Source organism: Bos grunniens, chromosome 13 (genome assembly GCF_055505025.1).
Source record: "Bos grunniens cultivar Pamir isolate PY7600 chromosome 13, Bosgru_T2T1.0, whole genome shotgun sequence".
Lineage (NCBI taxonomy): Eukaryota > Metazoa > Chordata > Mammalia > Artiodactyla > Bovidae > Bos > Bos grunniens.
Genome location: NC_141177.1, coordinates 28778066 through 28799312, shown reverse-complemented (window position 1 = coordinate 28799312; position 21247 = coordinate 28778066). Strand labels below are relative to the sequence as shown.

Here is a 21247-nt window from a genome sequence, read left to right as displayed (position 1 = left end):
GCCTCTTCCCAAGTAGGGAACTTCTGGTCGGTCAGGAGGACCTTCCGTTTGGGGGTGACAATGCACATGATGTGCAGGTGCTATTTTTGTTGTTATTATTAAAATAGGAATGACTGAAAATTGTGCCAAATCCAGAGCTGACATGTCCTTCATTGAGAGTGGCCAGAAGTTCAGTGCTGTGGATGGGGGAGGGACCACAGGGATGGATGAGGGTTGGGGAAGGGTCTTAGTAGGGGTACTCTGCTGACATAGAAGGAGAACAGGAGGGAGGCTCACAGGGAGACTAGGGCACCTTCCCGGAGTGAGAGACTCTGGATATTCCTGGAAGCATGTCCTGGATCCCAGGGTTTCCCCAGCTCTCTCTGCCCCCAGACACCACACATCAGGGCAAGGATGCCGATGGTGGTGTTTCCCTGGTGGGCTGTGAATCCCAGGCATGCCATCTTTGGTTCCTCACCCTCGCCATGAAGAGGAAAGCAGGGCAGCCCCAGCTTAGATGAGAGTAGGCTTGGGGATCTCCCATAAGGTCCCAGAACAGGACTTCGTGGAGGCCTCTGCACGTGGGCCTGGCAGCTGCAGGGCAGCACACGGCCTTCCCTGAGAATGGCTGGTGGGCTCACAGGCCGTCCTCCAGTGAAGTGGCTGACTCTGCCTTTAGGTTCACGTAAGAGGCCTCTCCTCGCCTCCCGGTGGTCTTGGCCCCTGCCCCTGCTCTGCTGACCCCCGGCTTCCCTCCCAGCTTCTCTTGTCTGAGGAGACAATGGCCACATGGACAGGGGTCCTACTTGCAACTGCCAGAGTGGGCAAGGTGGGCAGGGGGTGGCAGCCCCACCCATACAAGCTCACTCTGACTCTCAGACTCCAATCTGTCTGAGTCATGATGGAGTTAGGAGGATGGGGGAAACCTGCTCCTTGCAGCAACTTCCCTCATTCTTGGCTCCAGGAATTAAATCTCTGAGGCAATGCTGAGCTCCGCTGCCCGAGCAGACCTGCTAACAGAGAAGCATCTCTGACAAACCTGAGCAGGGACCCAAAGTCCTTCAGTTTCAAGATAATGATCGGGTGTTCCTGGCCCTGGTTTTTCTCAGCAGAAGCCAGTCACCCACCGGCCCTGCCACCTCTGCCAACGACCTCAGCTCACCTTTGTGTCTCTGGTATATCTGGGAATGTGGGGGCACAGGAAGGTCTGGGCTGGACCTGGGGTCCCCACCGGGCCCCCTTCCCCTCCGTGCTGGCCAGAGCCCCTCTCCCCTCCCTGATGGACTGAAGTGTCCACCCCATCCTCAGTGGGTCTTCAAGCAGAGCTGTGACCCCCCCAGCCTTGCTCCTCTTCCCCTGATGAGCAAACCAGCTGGAAGAATGTGGCCTCCTGCCCACCCCCAAAGCCCCTCTGCCAAGCTCAGGAGGAAGGGGGCCAGAAGGGGATACGCCAGGTGGAAAGAGTTACCTTGGAAATGGAACCACTATAAAACCTTCAAAGACAGGGACAACCCCAGAGGACTGCAGAAAGTTCAGTGCCCCCAAAGCTGCTCTCCAGGATTTTCCAAGTTCTGGGGTACACAGAACCCCTCCTCTTCAGCCCAGCCCCTGAGGCCCTCCGGAGAGACACCAGAGGGGTTGGGCAGGGGCTGTCCCAGGGAGTTACTGCAGCTGACACTGCCTGGGTCAGGCCCCAACACCCACAGGAGGGCAGGACAGGAGAAGCAGAAGGCCCACCCAGGGAGAAGCAGGTCATGGAAGCTGCATTTGGTTCATTCGAGAAGAGTGAATGTGTGGCTATTGATCTGATATTTTTATGCAGGACTGGGGCACTTAGCCAAAGCGAGGGATGAGCAGATTCATACACATCATCATTGGCGTCTCTGGAGCGATGATGGGCTTACATTTAAAGCTGTGACTATGGCACCCCACTCCAGTACTCTTGTCTGGAAAATCCCATGGATGGAGGAGCCTGGTAGGCTGCAGTCCATGGGGTCGCTAAGAGTCGGACATGACTGAGGGACTTCACTTTCACTTTCATGCATTGGAGAAGGAAATGGCAACCCTCTCTAGTGTTCTTGCCTGGAGAATCCCAGGGACGGGGGAGCCTGGTGGGCTGCCGTCTATGGAGTCACACAGAGTCGGACACGACTGAAGCGACTTAGCAGCAGCAGCAGCAGCAGGGCAAGTAGTCCCGTCAGTGACTGTGTCCCTGGTTGGTGCTAGAAGATGCCAAAAAAAGGCCTCCATAGGCTCTAGCCCTGCTCCCCTGAGAAAGCCGTTTCTGGCAGGAGAGCTGAGAACTACGGTTCAGCTTCACCTGGGGTCTGTTGGGTGTCATTTGCTTTTCACTCCGATCTTGACTGGGAGCACATGACCTGGCCATCTCCCAGTAGACAGACTTCACCCACAAGCTGGGAACCTCCCTCCCACCCTGGGTGCCTGTCAGGGCCCCACACTCCCACCCACCTCCTGGAAAGGGCCTGTTGTCTCCTGATGTTTGACCACCCTCAGAGGCACATGCCCTGGGGACCAGTCTATGTCCTCCTGTGAGCCTCTCACTGTGGACACAACAGTCCTGGAAAACACTAAGCATCTACTGAAACCAGCCCTTCAACGGCCCGGATGATACCCATCCGGGTTTCAGTTATATTAAGCCTACAAAACATGTGCTTCTTGTTGTTGACGTCTGCATTGTAACATTTCTACTTTTACTTATTTTTAGAAATAAAGTCAAAGCCCAGAAAAGAACTTGACAGCCCCCCACCACTATACATAGAAGGCTGAGCCCCCCACCACTGCACCTAGACCGCTGAGCTGTGGAAGTGATCAGCGGCCATCAGCCAGCCCTCCCGCACCCACAGCCCTCAGCACAGTGAGGGTAGCTCCAGGCGCAGGGAGCCTGGCTCCATCTGCCCGTGTCCTTCTCCCATGGTGCTAACACCTCCCTGGTTTTTCTCTGAAGAGCCTGGGCGATTCTGGTGGGGAGCCTCCTACCACCCCCAAGCAGTCAAGTGACCCAGGCCTGGCTCACGAGTAGCCGCCAGGGTGTCTGTTGGTTCTCTGTTCCTCCCACCCACTCTGCCCCTCTCCTTTCTCCCTTGGGTGTGACCAGACCAGAGACGTGACAGGAAGTCACACACAGGGACTCTGCTGACACTTGGCCCGACTGTCGTGTTTATTTGAAAGTCTGGTAGTGAGAGGGCTTCCCCAGAACTGGCAAGTAGAGGGAGATGACAAAGCAGGTTGAGCCCCCACCTCTGTCACGCAAACCTGGAAGCAGGTTCCTTCTGCAGAGGCTGTTAAAAAGACAGGGAGGGGCTTTCCAGTTGGTGGACCCTCAGCAAAGCCCCCCGACCCCACCCGTCCTCATAGGAAAGATCAGCCACCTTTCCTACCATCATCCCTCTCATCCTCCACCATCTAGGGTCAGTTACTAGGACACATCCATGTCATCAAGGAGAGAGAGAAAGACGAATCTCTTTCAAACAAGAATTTCCTTTTCTTTACTGTAATGTGAAGGGCATTTCAGGGCTATCTTGTAAGAAAGAAATGTCCAGGACAAAAGTGAGGACCAGGCTTCTGTCCAAAAGTTATAGGCCCTCAGCTACTGAGACCCAAACGTCTACTCAACACAGAAGTCGATCCACTGGAGCCGAGGGATACTATGTGAGAGAAACAGAGTCAGGAGGTGGGGGGGGGCAGTGTCCCCTCTATAAACTCGAGATTCAGGATGAAAGAGAAGTCCTCTCATCATCTCAGCTAAGCCTTTGTAGGGGGCAGCGGTGATGCTGCGTCCAGGCTCCGATGTGTCACTTTCCTTCTTCAAGGGCCTCCAAAGCTCCTGGATCACAGGTTCTCCCAGAACCCGGAAGGTGAGGTGCTGGGTCCACCCATCCCCAACTTCTGGGCAGGGCTCTGGAGGCACCTCCACCCTCACCTGGAGGACCATCCTGGCCAGGCACACGGAACGGGAGCCCAGCCAGCAAACTGGCCCCTGGTCTGGGCTCAGCATCTTCACAGAAGCCCCCCTCCCGAGGGTGGGTGCTCCTTTCCTGGGCTCTGGCAGCTCTGACCCCCATGGGAGACAGACATGAAGTGGATCCAATCCACTGAAAGCTAGCAGATCAGCTTCTGGGGCAACAGCCAGCTTTGTGGGGGAGGCGGGGTTGGCAGGCTGCAAGCCCAGAGTTTTCCCTTCCTGAGGTTGAGGGGCGGGTACCTGAGTCCTCAGTGGGTGCAGGACTCCACACCAAACTGATAGCTGCTTCAGCAGGAAGGAGACAAGACACCGGGAGTGGGGCTCCTCAGTGTGGGGGAGGTTTCTGGGATGGGCTCTGTCAGGAGCCAACTGATCAAGCAGCCAGCTATCCCAGGACCCAGGGTGGCCCAGGACATGTGGGAGCAGGGACTCAGTGGGCCTGCCCCCAATCACCACCCTCAGCACCCCTAAGGAAACCATGCAGCCCTCGATGACCTCCTGGACCAAGGCTGCTCTGAAGGGGAAAGCAGAGCAAGGCTGAGTGGGCATGATGTGGGTGCCAGACCCCACGTGGCACCGGCTCCTGGACACACGTGCTCGGTGATGCTACGGTGTGAAAGCAGACATTTATTTTCACAGTAAATTGGAAAGGGCAGTGGGGGTGGGGCAGCCAAGTTCTGCTGCCTCGTTGCTCGCCAGGGCAGGGTGTCCCCGAGGAACCCACCTCGAGGAGGGGCATCTGGGTCCCCTGGCCGAGCTGGCCTGAGTGGCCTCCATGTGGCCGTGTGTCCTCCCGCAGGGCCGAGGTGCCATCAATGCGCAGCTACAGCTGGTTGAAGGGGACCAAATCCATCGAACAGTTGATTTGGTTCCATTTTACCAGCTTTAGCAAAGCATTCGGTCCCAGGTCCGTGGGAAACAGCAGCGTCGACGATGAAGGCGGCTTCTGGGTGACGTCTGGATGAGATGGGGCCACGGGGTGTCCAGGCTCTGCGCCCCTACCCTTCCCTGAGACCACATGGGCTGGGGGGCCCCTGAGCTCTGTTGGGCTGGGGTGGATAGGCATGGGGGAGCGAGGGTGGGGGGCTGAGGGTCAGTCACATGACCAGACACAGACACACACGCCAGACACACAGTCGGACACAGACTTGCCCAGATATAGACACATACACATACACACTCACAAATTCATCTTTACACACCATTCACACACATTCACAGTCAGAAACACACATAAGTTCACAAACTCAAGGACACATACCACACACACACCACATACACACACATACCACACATACACCACACACACACACACACACACACACACACACACACACACAGTGCTTGCCCGCCCACTGGGTCGACTGGAGGAGGCAGGGGTGGAGATGGAGGGTGGAGGGAGGCGGAAGGTCCTGCTGCTGCAGCTGACGCCCACGCCTCCAGCGTCTGCCTCCCACTCTTCCCACCACTGTCACTCACTGATTTCTCCAGCCATCCTACCTTATGTCCAAGGCCCTTGGCGCCACTACTACCTAGGCCCTGGGGCCCAGCAACCACCATCGGGACCTGCCCTCATGGGTGTACATCCTGGGGGCCGGCCAGAAGGGGTATTGGCCACCATCACAGCCTTAGCTGCAGCCAAGGCAGGACAGGCCCCAGATCCCACCTTGGGCCCCAGCTGACCATGAGCCCAGTTGACCTGGCTGCAGGTGGCCAGGGCCCGAGATTTCCGGGGAAGCCAGACCTGTGTGCCTGTAGGGGGAGAAGCAAGACAGAGACCCACATGAGGACCTTCTCTGGGGCCCAGGCTCCCAAACTGTGGACTGGCAGCCTGTCAGGTGTGTGAGGGTGGGCCCCCTGGTCAGCGTGAGGTTAGCACGGCCAGCCTGGGCCGAATTTGCCTGATCACCCTCAGTGATTCAAAGGGAGCAGATTCCTTTTTAGAAAATTAGTTTTCCTGCCAGCACTTGATCCATCAGGGGCAATGGCAGGGTGGGAGTACGGGGGGCGCAACGTCCTGTGTGTGGCCCTCCCTCTGAGCACAGACCAGCCTGGCCAGGAGATGTGACCACACATGCCTGCTGCCCCCACTCTACCTGCTGCTCTTCTCTGGGACCCTGTCTGCCCCTGTCTCCTGACGCCATGGCCACAGATGCTCAGGCAGTGGAGATGGGATGCAGGGCACCACGCCCTCCCTCCAGGGCCACTCCAGGACCCCCAAGACCCCGGCCCCCACCACGCAGGCTGCTGCCTTCCCCTATCCCTGTCTCGGCGCCCCTTCCTGAGAGCTGAGCCTGGCCGGGACCCCCTCTGTGGATGGCTCTGGCCTTTCACCTCAAGACCACCTCCCCAAAGTCCAGGGAGAGCCCAGGGATGGGTGTCAGGCCCTCCTAGACTCACACCTGTGACTAGATTGTCGGCCTTTATCAGAGCTCAGCCCTGGAGGCAGTGGGGCTGACAGGACTCAGCTCTGCAAACCCCCTTCTTCATTAAACTCCAGGAGCACAGGGCACAGGGGCAGATATGAGACTCCCCAGAGCAGTAGCCCCATCCCCGGTGAAGACACCATGCAGAGGAAGTAACCCGGCTGCGTTTATCACCCCTGTCGATATTCCTAATGAAGCCGGAGATTTAACAAGCAACAGAGCTGTCCTGTGGGCTCCATGCCCCGGCTGGCACAAGGGGACCAACGAAGAGAGCCAGGCACCCCATTACTGATGCCCAGTCCATCGTCAGGCAAGAACCCAGATCTCAGCACCAGGTGGGTGATCCCCCAAGGTGTGATCTGCGCTGGCACCTCCCTGCAGCCCACCTCTTCTCCTCGTTTCTCTCCACGCATCCCTGAGGCTGGAATTTCCCCAAATGACAGGCCTTTGCTTCTGCATCAAACACTCTATTCCTGACACGCCCCTTGCACATTTCGGTCCCCCTTCAGCCTGGCCAGCTCCCTGCTCAAGGCCATTTGGAAGCCAAAGCAGAAGAGAGCAGCCAGGGCAGGGGCTTGGTCCAGACCCCAGCTCTTTCCTACAGGGATCTGGCAGACTCTCTTTCACCAAGGAGCACAGCAAGCATTTCACCCATGGGCACCACGGCAAGGGTGTTGGCTGCAGAACGTTGCCTGACCTTGGACAATGGCTGATGGCTCTGTGGCTGGGTTGGTTAAGTGAGCTTGCCCTGAGCTGCTCAGAAGCCCTCAGGTTGTGAGCACCCAGGATGCCACCACCTGCAACCCTGTGGGGTCCCAGAGAGCAGGGCATGGGGACTTGAGTGGCATCGCCTGCTCCCAGACACAGCCCACCCATCTCTCCTCCCCAAGGGCCACTCTCCTGGGGGCCGTGGATGTCTAGCCTCTTACTCCCCTCACACCCCACATGCCCTTGTTCAGGGAATGTTCCAGCAAGCCTTTGCTGAATAAGTGATTACCACACTTGATTGTGCATCTGAAGGGCACGCAGGGCAGTGCCCACAGCAGGGTCCACTGTGAGGAGCCCCTGCAGCCCATGTGCCCAGCTGGCTGTTTCAGCTCACTTTGACAGACATTTCTGCACCTCTTCACTGCATCCTGGGGTCCCACCTACCAGCGGGGGTCCCACCTTCCTTCTTTTCTATCTAGAAAAGTCCAGATACTAATGGACTACAAGCCCCAAGTTCTTAAACACATCCATGGCTCAGAGACCAGAAACCCAACAAGTCCCCCCTCTACCTCGGAGGTCCCCACTCCTCTTCTCAGGCCCTGCACTCGCCTCCCCCAAATGACCTCAGGCAGACCACAGCCCCCTCCCCATGCGGCCGCACTGCTGCTCCAGGGCCTCTGACCCCAAGGTTAGAGGGAAGCACAAGGGGGCTAAGCCCCGAGGCCTCCCAAGGAAGCAGGTGGGGCTGCTGCCAAGTCCTTTGGTGACTTGCAGTCATGTCACAGACTCTGCATTTATGTGAGCAATGCCTCTGGCCCAGGGCATAGCCTGGCACGGGGATAGCCTGGGTTCTGGTGACTTTGCCATTTGCCAGAGAAGCGGGAGCTGCACCCGCCCTCTGCCTCTCTTTTGACCAGTGTGTGAAGGAACAAGGCTGCAGCTAATACAGTTTGTGCATTTTATGAACCAAACAATTAAATAGGTTTTAAAACATCTGCTGATGGAATCACCCCACATGGGGAAGTACACTCAGCATTTTTAAGCAGCAACTGATACGAGATGCGGGGAACCGCTGCCGAAAACACCAGTAGCCCCGTTAAAATCAATAGAAAATTAGATGCTATGAAAAATGTGATCTGTGTCCAATTAGCTCTAATTGGAGCAAACAGCGATGTGGACAAAGGCCAGCACTCTGTGTGTGCGCTGAGACTCGCGCCTGCAGCAGGCTCTGGGCCACACTGGTCAGCCTTGCCCAGTGGGCCGGTGACACGCTGACACCAGGGCCAGAAGGCTGTGGGGCTGCTGCTGCTGCTCCTGAACACCCTCAGGCCTAGAGCTGTGGTGACCACCTTATCCAGGAAGCCCCCCTGCACCGGATAAGGCCCCAGACCGAGAAAGCACAGTCTTATCAAGTGAATTCCACCTTGGCGCCCAGCAGCCCCAGCAGTCCCCAGGTCTGACCTTTGGTAGAGCAGAGAGCGACCCTGGGCTCTGGACCATACACATCAAGCTGGAGCTCCCGGGGCTTCCTTGGCCCCTCTGAGCCTCCATTTCCCTACATGGGGGTGCTGGATCCCAGTCACTGTCACTTCATGCCTGGTCACCACTGTCATAGCCCCAGGGGTGCCCCAGCCACTTGCCCCTCAAGGGCAGCGAGGCACCACTTCACCCATGCTGCTCCACAATCTCTGACCCAGGACCTCAGCAGACAGCGTCCACTGTGGGCAGAGAACACCCCAGGGACGTCACAGCCGACACTCTGGCCAATGTCCTCAGTTAAGATGTGGCACCAAATCCTGCTCATGGATGATCAACCGACCAGACCCACCTGAGATCAAAGATGCTGCCCTCAGAGCCCACTTCATGGGGTTGAAGCTGCACCCTCCTTGGGTCATCACAGAGACGGAAACCCCAAGACCAAGCCCCCTCCCCTCCAGCTCCATCCTCACACCCTCAGGCAGGGGCCAGCTCCTCCCTGCCAACTTCCCTCCCGTCCTGACCTGGGAGGTGCCACCCACTTGTATCTGGATCCGTTTTGTATTTTTCAGTATGGAGTTTTAAAAATTTAAACATCAATAACCTAATATTTCCTCAGTGCCAGCACTACCTATTAACATTAGGATTCACCACTAAATTAATTTTTAATTTCAGATTTTGGTTAATTATTAAAATCGATAGCAAAGAATGATGATCCTGGGAGTTTGAGTGGCCTGGCCAAAGGAGCCTTCCCGGGGTTCTGTTCGGGCTGCTGCGACTGTGCAGGGGGATCTCAAGGGAGACCCACGATTCAGAGGCAAAAGGGAACCACATCCCCAAAACAGCCCTGTTTCTCATTATCGCCAGCACTGACCCAGCCGGATGCTGATCAAGACCCATTCAACCCAGCTCTGTAACTTTTCGTCTATTCCAAAAAAAAAAAAGTATTATTTCTCAACACTGATAAAAGTTTAATACAGAGTTTCCCGGGTTTTTAATAAACTTGTCACAAAGAGCAGAGCAAATTGATGGTCCCTCCTAGAGATAAATTTCGCCTCAAACAGACCCAAAGAGCAGGGGGACAGGGTGACGGGAGGCAGCGACGGAAGGGGATGCACGAGGGTTTTGCTGTTCTTTGCAAAAACGCTAAGACAGATTTTTGTGTCTTGTTATCTCAGAGACAGACCAGAGTAAAAGCTGGTGTGATTTCAGGAGAGAGAGCTGCTAGCCTGAGACCAGATGGGTGAGCCCTGAGGTCTGGGGAGGGGTGGCAGCTTTGGAGCGAATTAATGGCTGATGTGTCCGGAGATAAGAAAAGCCCAGTGGGCACCACGGGGACTCCCGGAATCCACGCAGCCCATCCGCCCGTATAGCCAGATCCGGCACCGCAGGGCTCAGAGCACGGGACTAGCCTCGTCACCTCCAGATGGACTAGTGGGAGGGCCACTGCGGCCACCCACAGGCCAGGGATACCACCCACACCAAAGCCTGTGTGTTTCGTTCTCCCTCCAGCTTGGCCAGGCCTTCAGGATTGGGAGGCACGGAAGTGCACCCCAAGCCACAGGACTGGCACCTACACTTTGAGGGGGACTCAACAGGCCCTGTTCCTTCACCCAAGGACATCTGCTCCACCAGCCTTGGTAGGGGGGGTGAAATTCCAATGTTAGAGATTTCACTTCTTGGTTAGAATAGAGGGAGGCAAGGTCCCTGGGGACAGTGACAGGCTGCTGGCTGCGAGGCCTCTGGGGCATGTTGCCATGTCCAGCACAGGAGGGAATGGCCGGAGATGATGAGGAAAGACCACAGGGTGCGGGGCCTCGGGGGACCCAAAGCACGAGCGGGGCCTTGGGGGACCCCAGCACAAGTCCCCCAGCCTCCCACCTCCCCTCACCCCGGACACAAAGCTCCAGCCCCGGCTGAGCTCCTGGCCCTCTTCAGCCCTTGGATGTGGCTGACAGAGTTCTCCAGGTGCCGCTGGATTTGACACCCACCAAGGGGGCCGGCAGGGAGCAGGGAACACAACACGGCGGGGGGGGCAGAGCCCAGAGCCTCACCGCCCGTCCTGTCGTCGCCACTGCAGCTGCGGTCCCGGGCACTCCAGTGGCGGGCGGGGCGCAAGGGGGCCATCCCGGGTTCATCCAAGTTCAGCCTCTCCAATAGGACAGCTGAGAATGTGGACTAACTATTTATACCAGCCATGGTGGACGGGCGGCTGGGGGGACACGCAGCCTGGTCGCCATATGTGGGCATGACCCATGGCGTGCAGGCCTGCCAGGGGGACGGGCCCAGAGCTGCGTGTCTGTCCTGGGTGTCCTTCAGCCTCCCAAGTCCCCACGGGCACCCGTGAAGTTCTAGGGACAGCTGCCCTCACCGCCCTGCTGTTAAAAATACCTGGGTCACTCCACCTCCATCCCACATGTCCTCCTGCACTGGATCACGCTCATACCTGCCTCTGGCCCCGGCCGTCCTTGCTGGCTCCCTCCCCACGCTAGAGGCTTGACCCTCTGGGAGTCCCCAGACTCTCAACCACCAGGTCCTTTGGTGTCACCCTGGAGGGGAAGAAGCCAGTGACCCTCCTGCAACTTTTGTACAGTGCCCTTTTCGCTTTTGTTCTCTGCCTGGGCTAGATACAGGGGCCTGGGGGTGCCTCTGAGCCCAGTCTCTCTGGCCCCCACCGGCACCTGGTTGGACCACCCACTTAGCCCTGGAAGCAGAGCTGGCCTGAGACTTAGTGGGGCTCCCAAAGACTCAGGTGGGTCAGCCCAGGGAGCTGGTGCCTTTGCCAGACCTGCTGCCTGCGTCTCTCCACCTAAGGAGCAGCAGCGGCTGCAGCGGTGGCCCTCTCGTCCCTGCCCTTGAGACGCGCGGCCCTGCATGCAGCCCGTAGCTGCGCCTCCGCAATGCAGCGCCCTGGGGAGCAGCTCTGCAGCGGCTGCACTGCTCCCCCACCCCCAACAGCCCTCACTGCCGGCGGGCCGGGCCTCCCTGGTCAGAGAGACTTGGTACTTGGGCACTAAAGGGGGAGCCAGGAACACAGCCCGGAGCAACTCCAGCTGTGAATGCCTGGGACCTGGCCTTGTGGGGCCAGCTGAGAGAGGCCGGAGCTGGACATGGGCCGGAGCGAGCAGCACCAGTTTCTGAGGCTGTGTGGGGGCCCCTTCCCTTTCCGAGAGTTATATCTGCCTCTTCTCGTCCCCACGCCAGCTGCTGACAGGCCGAGGACCGTAGGCAAGGCCGAGGCCCCTCAGAAAGCCCCGGGGGCTCCAAGCCTGGAGACCCTAAGGAGCAGTGGGCATCAGAGACAGGGAACAGAGCTGCAGTGAGGCGAGAGGCCCTCTGCAGTCGGACGTGCAGCCAGCTGAGCTGGGCTGAGTCAGCACCGCTCAGACAGGACCACGGTTACCCTTTATGCTAAGGTGGCAGCAATTAATGCAACGGACTGGCCCCGCCTCTAGCCACACCTACTGACCCGCTGGCCCCGCCCCCCTGCCGCCAAAGGGCTCCAGGGCCATCTTTCCCACCTGGCGCTCATCCCCAGATTACTCGGATTCCCTCATTTCTTATTTGGGACATTTAAGGGCGAGGGTTGCAATTCAAGCAGTGTTCACTTTCATGGACCCAGGGCTGTGGCAGCTCAGGTGTTTGTTCTGCAGGTCAGTCTCATCACCTCACAAGCAATTTGTTCTTCAGTTGACATTTTTCACGTGGGACTGTCAGTTTTAAGAGAGATCTCTGATACCTGCTCACAGAGGCTTTCCCATGGCCACCCCAGCCCCTCTTTGAAAGCCTTGTGCAATCTAGTTTCTTGCTCTTGATGAACCCTCAAACAGAGCCACACAGCCCCTCTTTGGAAACTGTGCCTCAAGGTATGTGGCACCTGGCTGCAGAAAGGAAAGACAACTTGCCCTCCATGCACAGCACACCTGAGCCCACCTGAGCACACTTGAGCACACCCATGCAGAACCTGACCCTGATTCAGAGCTGCTCTTGTCCGGTGTGGAAGCTTCAGTTGGAGCATGGCTAGAGTTAGTGAGCCATAGCATAGAAAATTTCAATTAATTTCCCCATGAATTGATGAGCCCTACAATCCTTGGACCTACTGTTTCCACCAGCAGAACCTGGACCACCCTAGGACTGCTGTGGGCCAGATTCTGCATTCTCAGATGCCTCCCCGGGGACCTGCCCTCTCTGAGCTCTGGGAAAGGGGCATTGGCCACCCCACCCAACCTGGACCTCTCCCTGCAGCCACACAGGGCCATCGGTATCCCCAGGTTGGCGGGTGAGCCCCTGAGTGTGGGCTGTCCTACTCTCACCCTCTTGGCTTACTCCAGGCTCCTCTCCCCTCCCTGGAGCCCCAGAGCCCCTGTGGCAGCGTGTCAGGGTTGGGGGGCACTGTCCAGCAAAAGCCCCTCTGGACAGAGCACAGGCACTGCTCCCACAGGTCTCCCCCATCCTTCGTACAGAAAGGCCCAAAGACTCCACCCGGAAGAATGCCAGCCTTGCTTGAGGGTCCATCCCCAGCTCCTCCCCTGGAAAACGAAGAGATGGAGCTTATACAGAAAATCCAGCCTTATCACCGTGGCTGAGGGCAGCAGGACTGGGCAAGGAGCTCTCACAGGGAGGGCCCTCTGGTACCCCTTTCTAATTCTGCAGGTAAGAGACCCACCACAATTTACAGCTGAGAAGGCCAAGGCTCTCTCTGCCTGCAAACTCTCTAGTTTTACTGCTCAGTCAAACCTAATTCCAAAACACTAATGCTTTTATTTAAACACCACATCCTGCAATAAAGGCTTAATGTGCAGCGGGACGCATGGAGGGGAAGAGAGCGTGTGTCTGCGGCCGGCCTCAGGGGCCGCACCCGGCTGCTTCCCTCCCTGCGGCCGGAGCTGGAAGCCGCAGGCAGAGATGACCTTCCCAGGATTCTGGGCACTGACCCCTTCTGGCAAGGACATCTTTCTTCTGGCCTGGAGGCCAGAAGGAAGGCAGTGCCCAAGGACAGTCCCACCTCCCATAGTGGGTGCCAGCAGAGTCAGAAGTGAGGAGACTTGAAAACTGGGAAGGGACCCTGAACCCTCAAATGCAGTCAGCTCCCCGGGAGGTGGTGGCCACAGGTGAGCTTAGAACTGCCCATGCCTCCTTGTATCCAGCTCCTTGAGGAGCCTGACCGGCTCACAAACCAGGCTGCCCTCAGACCTTTACAGCAGCTGGAGAAGGAGGCCAGCTCACTCCTCCTCCCTGCTCCATGCCCCACCCAAGGGCCAAACTCCTGCCAAAGGTCAGGGTGCAGGAGGGGCAGGGGCACCTGCCATGGGCCTGGGCAGCAGTGCCAGGGAGGGCAGGAAAGACAGAGGTGACGCACGCTTTGGAAAAATAGCCCCGAGGCTGTGGAGGACGTGCCCTGGGCAGGCTGCAGACGCCACCACTCCAAGAGCCAGAAACTGACAGGGACACCCCTCCTCCCACAGCAGCCCGGCCCAACCACCTGCCCCCAGAGCCTGCTGCCCTTTGCCTCGCCAGAGAAGTTTCTGCACTGCAGAGACAGCCTTCAGAACTGGACACAGCATGCCCCTAGTGCCTGGGGGCTCACGGTCCAGCCATGGGACCCAGAGGACATCACTCCAGCCCCTGTCCTGCCTGGGACCTGGCTGGTGCAGGACAGGTGGGTTGGGTCCTGGCCCCCACCACACTGGCCAGCGTGACCCCACCGTCCTTCACACAGCAAAGCGCTTTCAGCCAGAGTCGCTGAAAATCAGAGCAGTGTGGGGTCTGGGGGGCAGAGTGGGACGAGGGGCTCAAGTTGCCTGGCTTAGGCCCTGGTCTCCTGTCTTATGCATCACAGGTGCCCCAGAAATGCTGGGCCCAGGGTGTCTCAGAGGGTGTCTCAGGGTGTCTTAGAGTGTGGCGTGGAGCTAGGGAGGCTGAGCCGCATGGTGCTCTCACCGTTGCCTCACAGACGGCCTGACAGCAAAGACCAAGTGTCTCTCCCTCAAAAAGCCCCTTGCACGTGGCCACCCAACCCCTTCCCTCCTAGGCAGCTGGCCCATCCTTCCTGGTTACTCTGCTTCTCCTCTGAGCAGTTTCCTGCCTGTATCTCACAAACAGCCCCTTCTGCTGGCAAAGGCACCTTCCAGGGTGGCAACAAGTGATGCCCCAGAGCCACCAGTGCCCCTGCACCCCCAGCCCCTACATGCCCCCCCGGTGGACCCCATGCCTGCCACAGGCCGCCTCCCCTCTGCCGCAGTCAGCACGTTGAATATTTAATGTCTGGTGAACGCTTCCACCTGCTGACACAGGCAAAGTGACAGAACAATACCGGCCGGGGACAGGCCGGCCACCGACGACCAGGCAGCCTGCCACAGAGGCCCGGCCGGCCACAGCTGCCCGTCTGTCTGTCCCCTGGGCGGCCCCGTGGGCGTGCTGCCCCCTTCCTCCAGCGAGAGAGTTCCCGACCTGAAATACATACTTCTTTACATTCCATAGCTTAGCAGGTCCATATGGGCACATAAAGAAGTATGTTTCCCAAGCAGGTAGTCCAGCGGGCATGGCTGTGGGTGCGGGAAGGGCCCCCTGAGAAGCTGCCCTGGACCCTGGAGTCAGCACACCCCACCCTGCATCCCCACGGCCCCCCTGGCCCGGCCCTCCCCTTTCTGCCCTGCTCTCTCTCACACTCTCTCTCTCTCTCTCTCTCACACACACACACACACACACAGTCAGGAAGGGCAGATGTAGACAACATATCTCTAAAGTCTCAGGACTCCCTCGATCACCACACATCTGTTTAGTTTTGCATCAGTGACACAAGAAAGGACCCAGGATGCCACCTCCCACCCGTGGCCCAGGAAGGATAAGCCACTCCCTCCTCCTGACGGCACCTCCCCTCCACCTAAGCACCGCCATCCTGGCCAAGTGCGCGTGGCGGGGGACTGCATGAAGGGACAGCACTCGGGAGGACGCTGCCACGGGCGGCCAGGGAGCAGGGTAGTCAGAGCCAGCAGAGAGCCAGAACGCCTGGCCGCAGGCACAGATGACTGAGAAGCAGGCAGGCCTTACCTGGGCAGCAGCTGGGCGGCTTCCTGGGCGGGTCTCTGGTGATTCGGCCTCCCAAGAGCCAGGGCCCGAGGGCAGGGCTCAGGCCCCGTCTCTGAAGATGTGCATGAGAAAGACAGTTGCAGGTGGATCTTGCATCCCCAGAGGGTGACTGGAAGCTGCTAGGAAGGGGCCCGGGCCGTGGCCAGCTCCCTCGGCACCTGGGCCTGGCCACAGAGCAGACGCCCAGCCCGGTGAGGGACTGGCGCCGGCTCGGCCTCCCTGCGCTGACCGCCGCCTCGGCCGACACCCTTCCTCGTCCCTCGCTCTCTTCTTCACCCGTCCTCCCTCCTCCCACTCCTGGCGCATCACCACCTAAAGCGCTGCTTGTGCCGGCGGCGGGTGGCTCCCACGGGCGCCCAGGGTGGCCGGCCCTCACCTGGCTCTTTGTGGCCTGCGCCCAGCCTCCGCCAGGCCTGATCAATACCAATTTACAGTCAAACGCAGGGGCCGCCTTCCTGTTAATGAATTTCCCCAGTGCTCACCGCTTCTAATGAACCCGTTAAACAGGGTTTAAGTAAACTTAGCAAGCGGCCAACTAAGCACTTTGGAATACTTAATTGTATCGATATTGTTTTCCACAGCATTTCAAAATTTCTCTGTGATGGAGAGCAGAGGCCCCTCCTCCCCACCACCTTCCATGGCCACCACAAAGCCAGGAGTCAGAAAACCATGAGAGTCTGAGGCAGAGTAATGGGACCTTGGGGCCAGTCCCCATGCAGGAAGGGGAGCTACCCCATCCCAAGCCGGCACTGGGAGGACAAAGGAGCAGCACAGGACAGAGGCCCCGCTGTGGCCAGGTAAGGCCCATGGGTGAAAAGCAGAACTTGGAAGGAGGGTGTCACTGACTGCTGAACACTCACTTGGGGTGGGGAGACAGGCCAGGTGCAGACACACAGAGTCTGCCCATTGGGCCCAGGTCCTGTGCGGCCAGGAACTGATCCCGACCTGAGGACAAGGCCCTGGACGTGAGTGGGCTTCTTATTCTCCCTTCATTAGCAAGGCAAGGTCCAGGGTTACCCCGCCCGCCCTTCCCCATGGGGCAGCCTGGCCATCCCCATGTGGATGGGTGCAGAGAGGGCTCCAGTGCTGCTGCTACCCGGGGCAGGACTGTGTCTGCAGAGCCTGCATCGTGAAGAAGAATCTGCGCGATTTCTCAAGTCCCTGAGCTTGGCAGCAGCACTGGGCACAGCAGAACTGGAGTTCGTGGGGGTGGGGGTGTGATCAGGGCTCCGAGGGGCACCCCACTAAAAGCAGAGAGCTACCCGGCAGAAAGACACGGAGGAACAACGTCCCACTTCTGTGCGCTGCTGCCATTTGTCATCCTCAGGGAACCGAGGATAGAAAAGGACAGCCCAGACCGCTGCTCCAGCTCCCACTTCTCTTTAAGCCCCTCCAGGGTGGAGGGCGCCCTTGAGAGAAGCCCAAATGATGCCTGAAGTCCAAGTTTCTAGGCTACCGTCTGACAAATGAGGCCTCAGAGACTGGGAGGTGTGGCCAAGGCTCAGGTCTAGGATCGCCTCTCCGACCCCCATTCCCAGGCATTCGTACGGATGGTGTCTGGAGGTCAGGGGAAAGCTGGGGGTCCCAAGGGTCAGGAGAGTCACCCTAGGTCCAGCCAGAGCCCTGGCGAGCTTCTATCCACTGAGAAATGAACCACAGCCACTTTTCAAGAAGTTACCTGTCTCAACAGAAAAGGACCACCAGCCACCTCCCAGGGGACCACGGAGGGCAGTGGGCTGGCCCAGCCCAGTGCCAAGTCCAGCCCTTCAGCTGTGAATGCTCCCAGCCCCCAGCCAGGTGGAGGTCTCTCTCTCTCCCAGAGACCACCGGCTGCTCCCCTCCAGCCCCGTCTCCGCCCACGCGTGCCCCTGCTGTACACGCCCAGCACAGGGACCCTCCCTACCCTGACCCTGGCTATGAGAGCCGCCAAAGTCCAGAGTCCCCTCCTGGGGCAGCCTCACCACAGGCCTGGCTCCGCGACCCCTGCCCCCAGCATCTCCACGGCCGCAAGTTCCGAGGGAAGTTTCGCCACATTCCCACCTGAGCCACGCTTTGTTGCAGGTCAGTCACGCCTTCCCCCCAGACCCCGCGGCCTCCACCGCAGCACCTCGACCCTCTGCACCCCGGCAGTGACTGCAGGCACCGCTTCCTTGCAAAACGCCCGCATGTCAAAGTTCTCGCATCGCGGTTGGACGCGCCCTCCCGGCCCTGCTGTCTGCTGGCTCTGCAGTTTTCCAAATGCGGACGATGCCACGAGCCAAGAGAAAACTCCGAAGCACCCCCGGCTGGAGCCACGCGGCGCCGGCACCATGGCTCCCCCTCGCCGCGGGCACACCCCCACCGCGGCCGCCGGCAAGTTTGCAGGGGGCCGGGCGGGCTGAGTGGGACTCACCGCGGAGCCCCTCCGGCCGGGCTGGCGACGGCGGCCGTGGGCGCAGGGTCGCGGCTCCCGGGTACGGTGCGCCCCGTGCGGCTCCCAGAGAGATGGTGCTGCAGCCGCGGCAGCCCATCCTTCTCCCCGAGCCAATCGCGAGCGCAGGGGTGGGGGAGGCCCGGCTCCCGACTCGTCCGCACTTGGGGGGCGGGGGTGGGGGGAACGGAGAGAAAGAAGACACCAGGCACCCCCTCTCCGCACCCTTGCCCTTCCCCCAGCCCTCCTGCAGCAGCGAAGACTTAGCAGGGAGGGAGATCTTGAGAGAGAGAGAGAGAAGGGAGGCGCAGGGTGGCAGGCTCTGCGGAGTTAGGGAGCGACCTCTCAGCCCGCACACCTTGAGCCGCCCTGCCTGGGCTGTGTCTGCAGGACGCTTCCGCACCCCGGGCCGGGGTCAGCGCAAGGTAGAGGTCAGGTGAACAAAAGGGGCCGGTCTGGCGGGTGTGCAGGCTCACGCAGGCAAAGCCGGCCGCACGCGAGACCCACACGGGCAGGGGGAGGGGAGGGAAGGGGAGGGGAGGGGAGGGCTGACCCGAGGGGCCAGACCGGGCGTGGGCCCCCCCCTCGGATCAGGAGCCGGCCTCACCTTTGCAGTCCTTATATACCCAGCCAAGCATCCCAAACACGCGCCCCGGCCAAGTGGCCCCTCGGGCTGTGCTCTCTGACCATATTTAGTCAAGCAGGGGAAAAAATAGCCTGTCAGCTGGGCCGCGGCTGGCCGGCCACCGGGAGCAGGATGGGAGCGCCAGCGCCATTGACTGCCGGTCCCGGGCCCAGGCTGCCGGCCGCCGCCCCTACCGGCCCCTCCCCACGGGCCTCCCACCGGCGGTCCCTGCCCTGCCATCCCCCCTGCTATTTTTAGCCCAGCCCAGTGCAGAGGCGCCTGGCGGCAGCGGGCAACCACACAGCCCGCCCCAAGGGGTGCCCTGGGGAGACCCCAGCGGCCCCAGGGCACAGGCGGGCAGCAGGCCTGCCACCTCCTCCCATCCTGGACTCCAGGGGGCTGTACCCACCTGTGCCCCCTCCACTTGACCCTGTTGCCCAGAGTTGGGACCCACATCAGGTGGTAAGGGAGCCGCTGGGTTTCCAGAGGCTCGTAGGCCAACCCCATGAGACGACAGGTCACCTTGGACAGCGAGCAGGCGATGTGCTTGCACACTGCATCCCAGGCCGCAGCCAAGGGTGCATGTGAGCGGGGCACCCCAGGTCCGTCCACACACCGTTACGTGCCGGCACCCCCACCCTGGGCACAGTGAGCTGGCTGTGTGCCGGGCACAGCCTGCAGGCACCATCCTCTCAGGGCCCGACACAGAGGCCAACTGTCCCCTGCCATGTGTGGGCCGGGCAGGTCTCCGCGCATCCTGGCATCTCCCAGGACCAGGAGAGCAGACGGCATTAACGGGGTGGACCCACTTCCCCAAAGGTCAGGTGTAGGATTCACACGGGAGGGGGAGGGGCAGTCAGCATCACTGTCCCTGGAGTCCTGACCAGGGCATGGGCAGCAAGAGGACCCTGCCTGTGAAAACCCATGTCCCCTGCACCTGGCAGGCCTGGCCCAGCCAGGGACGTGGGGGTGTCTGTGCCCCTCAAAGTAGGCTCCCCTGTGCCCATCCCCCATGATACCCCAGGCCAGGACTCAGAGCGCCCAGTCCAGTCTTGGGCCCAGGGTGTGGTGAAGATGTTCTTTGTGGATCACCTGGGGATCCATGGAGCGGCCCGGGCAGGGAAGACGTGGCTGCATACCCCAACAGTGCCTCAGAGGAACCTGTAGCAAGAGCAGGGCTAGGGAGAAGCAGGGGCAGGGCAGGGGGACCTCACTCCTAGGGAGGGCCCAGCCAAGGGCCCTCTGTTAGCTCAGAGCAGGGTGGGGGTGGGGGATCACAGAGGTTGAGCAGGAGCATCAGGCAGCCAGGGACTCCTGACTGGGCCTGACTGGGTGTGGGGTGAGGCAGGCCTATCCCCAAGGCGGCCCTGTGAGTGATGCTTCAAGCAGTGAGAGCAGGAGAGGGTGTGGAGCAGGCGCTGCTAGTCACCTAACCAACCCTAATCACCTCCTCGTGGCAGCTGGCCCTACCGGGACAGAGCACGGGCTCCCCTCCCAGGAGAAGGGCTACATGTGGGTAGCCGGTCCCAGGGGCCCCCAGACGGTAGAGCACTCTGTTCACTTAACCACATCCCAGCATCCACGGCTGTTCCAGAAGCTTCTCTGGGGATTATCTCCTAATCTTCAAAGTACCCCCAAGAGGCAAGCATTCTGTTGTCCCCACTCTGCTGGGCAGGGACAGGGCTCAGAGCGGGAGCTGACTTGCCCGGGGACACACAGCAGGGGGCAGAGCTGGGCAGTGCTCTGCAGACTGCCCTGCAGTCTGGTTGCTCTGCGGCCCTGGGCCTTCCAGAGGCCCCTCGCTGGGGCAGTAAAGACAGACCCAGCCTGCCTTGGGTGCCAAGCATGGAAGACACGTGGAAGGCCTCCCTCCTAGTGGTCTTCAGGAAGGCAGCAGATGACACGATGGCATTTTCCATGTGAGGATGGATAAACAGTGGCTAGAGAGTCCGGAGGCCCACCTCCCACCCTCATTCGTTCCCCTACAAGGATGTGCGGCTCACCCGCTGTGGCCACCTGGGCTGGCCGTGCATGTCCAGTGGAAATTCTGCCGAGGCCGGACGTGCTGTGCTCACCCATGGGACCATGTGTGGCTGCCGAGATCTTGTAGCAGGGCTGGTGTGGCTGCAGAGCTGAGTCTTAGATTTGATGTCATTTAATTAACTTTAGTTTCAGTAGCCGCCTGTGAGCATCAGCTGCTGTGCTGAGAGGCAGGTAGGAGAGAAGATGGAGCAGGAAGTGGGGGTTCTAGGATGCACAGAGGAAGCAGTTTGGGGAATGGATGGGTTCGTAAATCAGAGGTCAGGGGAGGCCTCTGTGGGTGATGGACAGGAGCCCGTGGATGTGAGAAGTGTCTAGGTGGGAGCACCCACGCAGAGGGCATCAGGAGGGCAGAGGACAGTGGCGAGGGTGAAGGGACCCGTGGCGGGGCTGGGCAGAGGCTGGTGCTCACATGAGAGTGCTGCAGGGGTCAGGGTTGAGCTGCCAGGAGACCCAGGCCACCAGGATGGATGCTCCCCAGCGAGGCTGAGGTCCAGCAGGGAGAGGTACTC

At 59.7% G+C, this 21247-nt stretch overlaps 1 long non-coding RNA gene and 1 pseudogene across 1 annotated transcript in view; one reads left to right on the top strand and one right to left on the bottom strand.

The window, feature by feature from the left end:
• Nucleotides 1-15824, bottom strand: part of LOC147360578 (uncharacterized) — a 31239-nt gene extending 15415 nt beyond the window's left edge. Inside the window, exon 1 of the long non-coding RNA XR_015139264.1 lies at nucleotides 15622-15824. This is a non-coding gene — a long non-coding RNA (uncharacterized LOC147360578). The remainder of the gene's footprint in view (nucleotides 1-15621) is intronic.
• Nucleotides 15825-17443: 1619 nt separating this feature from the next.
• LOC147360577 (uncharacterized) lies at nucleotides 17444-18643 on the top strand (annotated as a pseudogene).
• Nucleotides 18644-21247: the final 2604 nt, after the last annotated feature.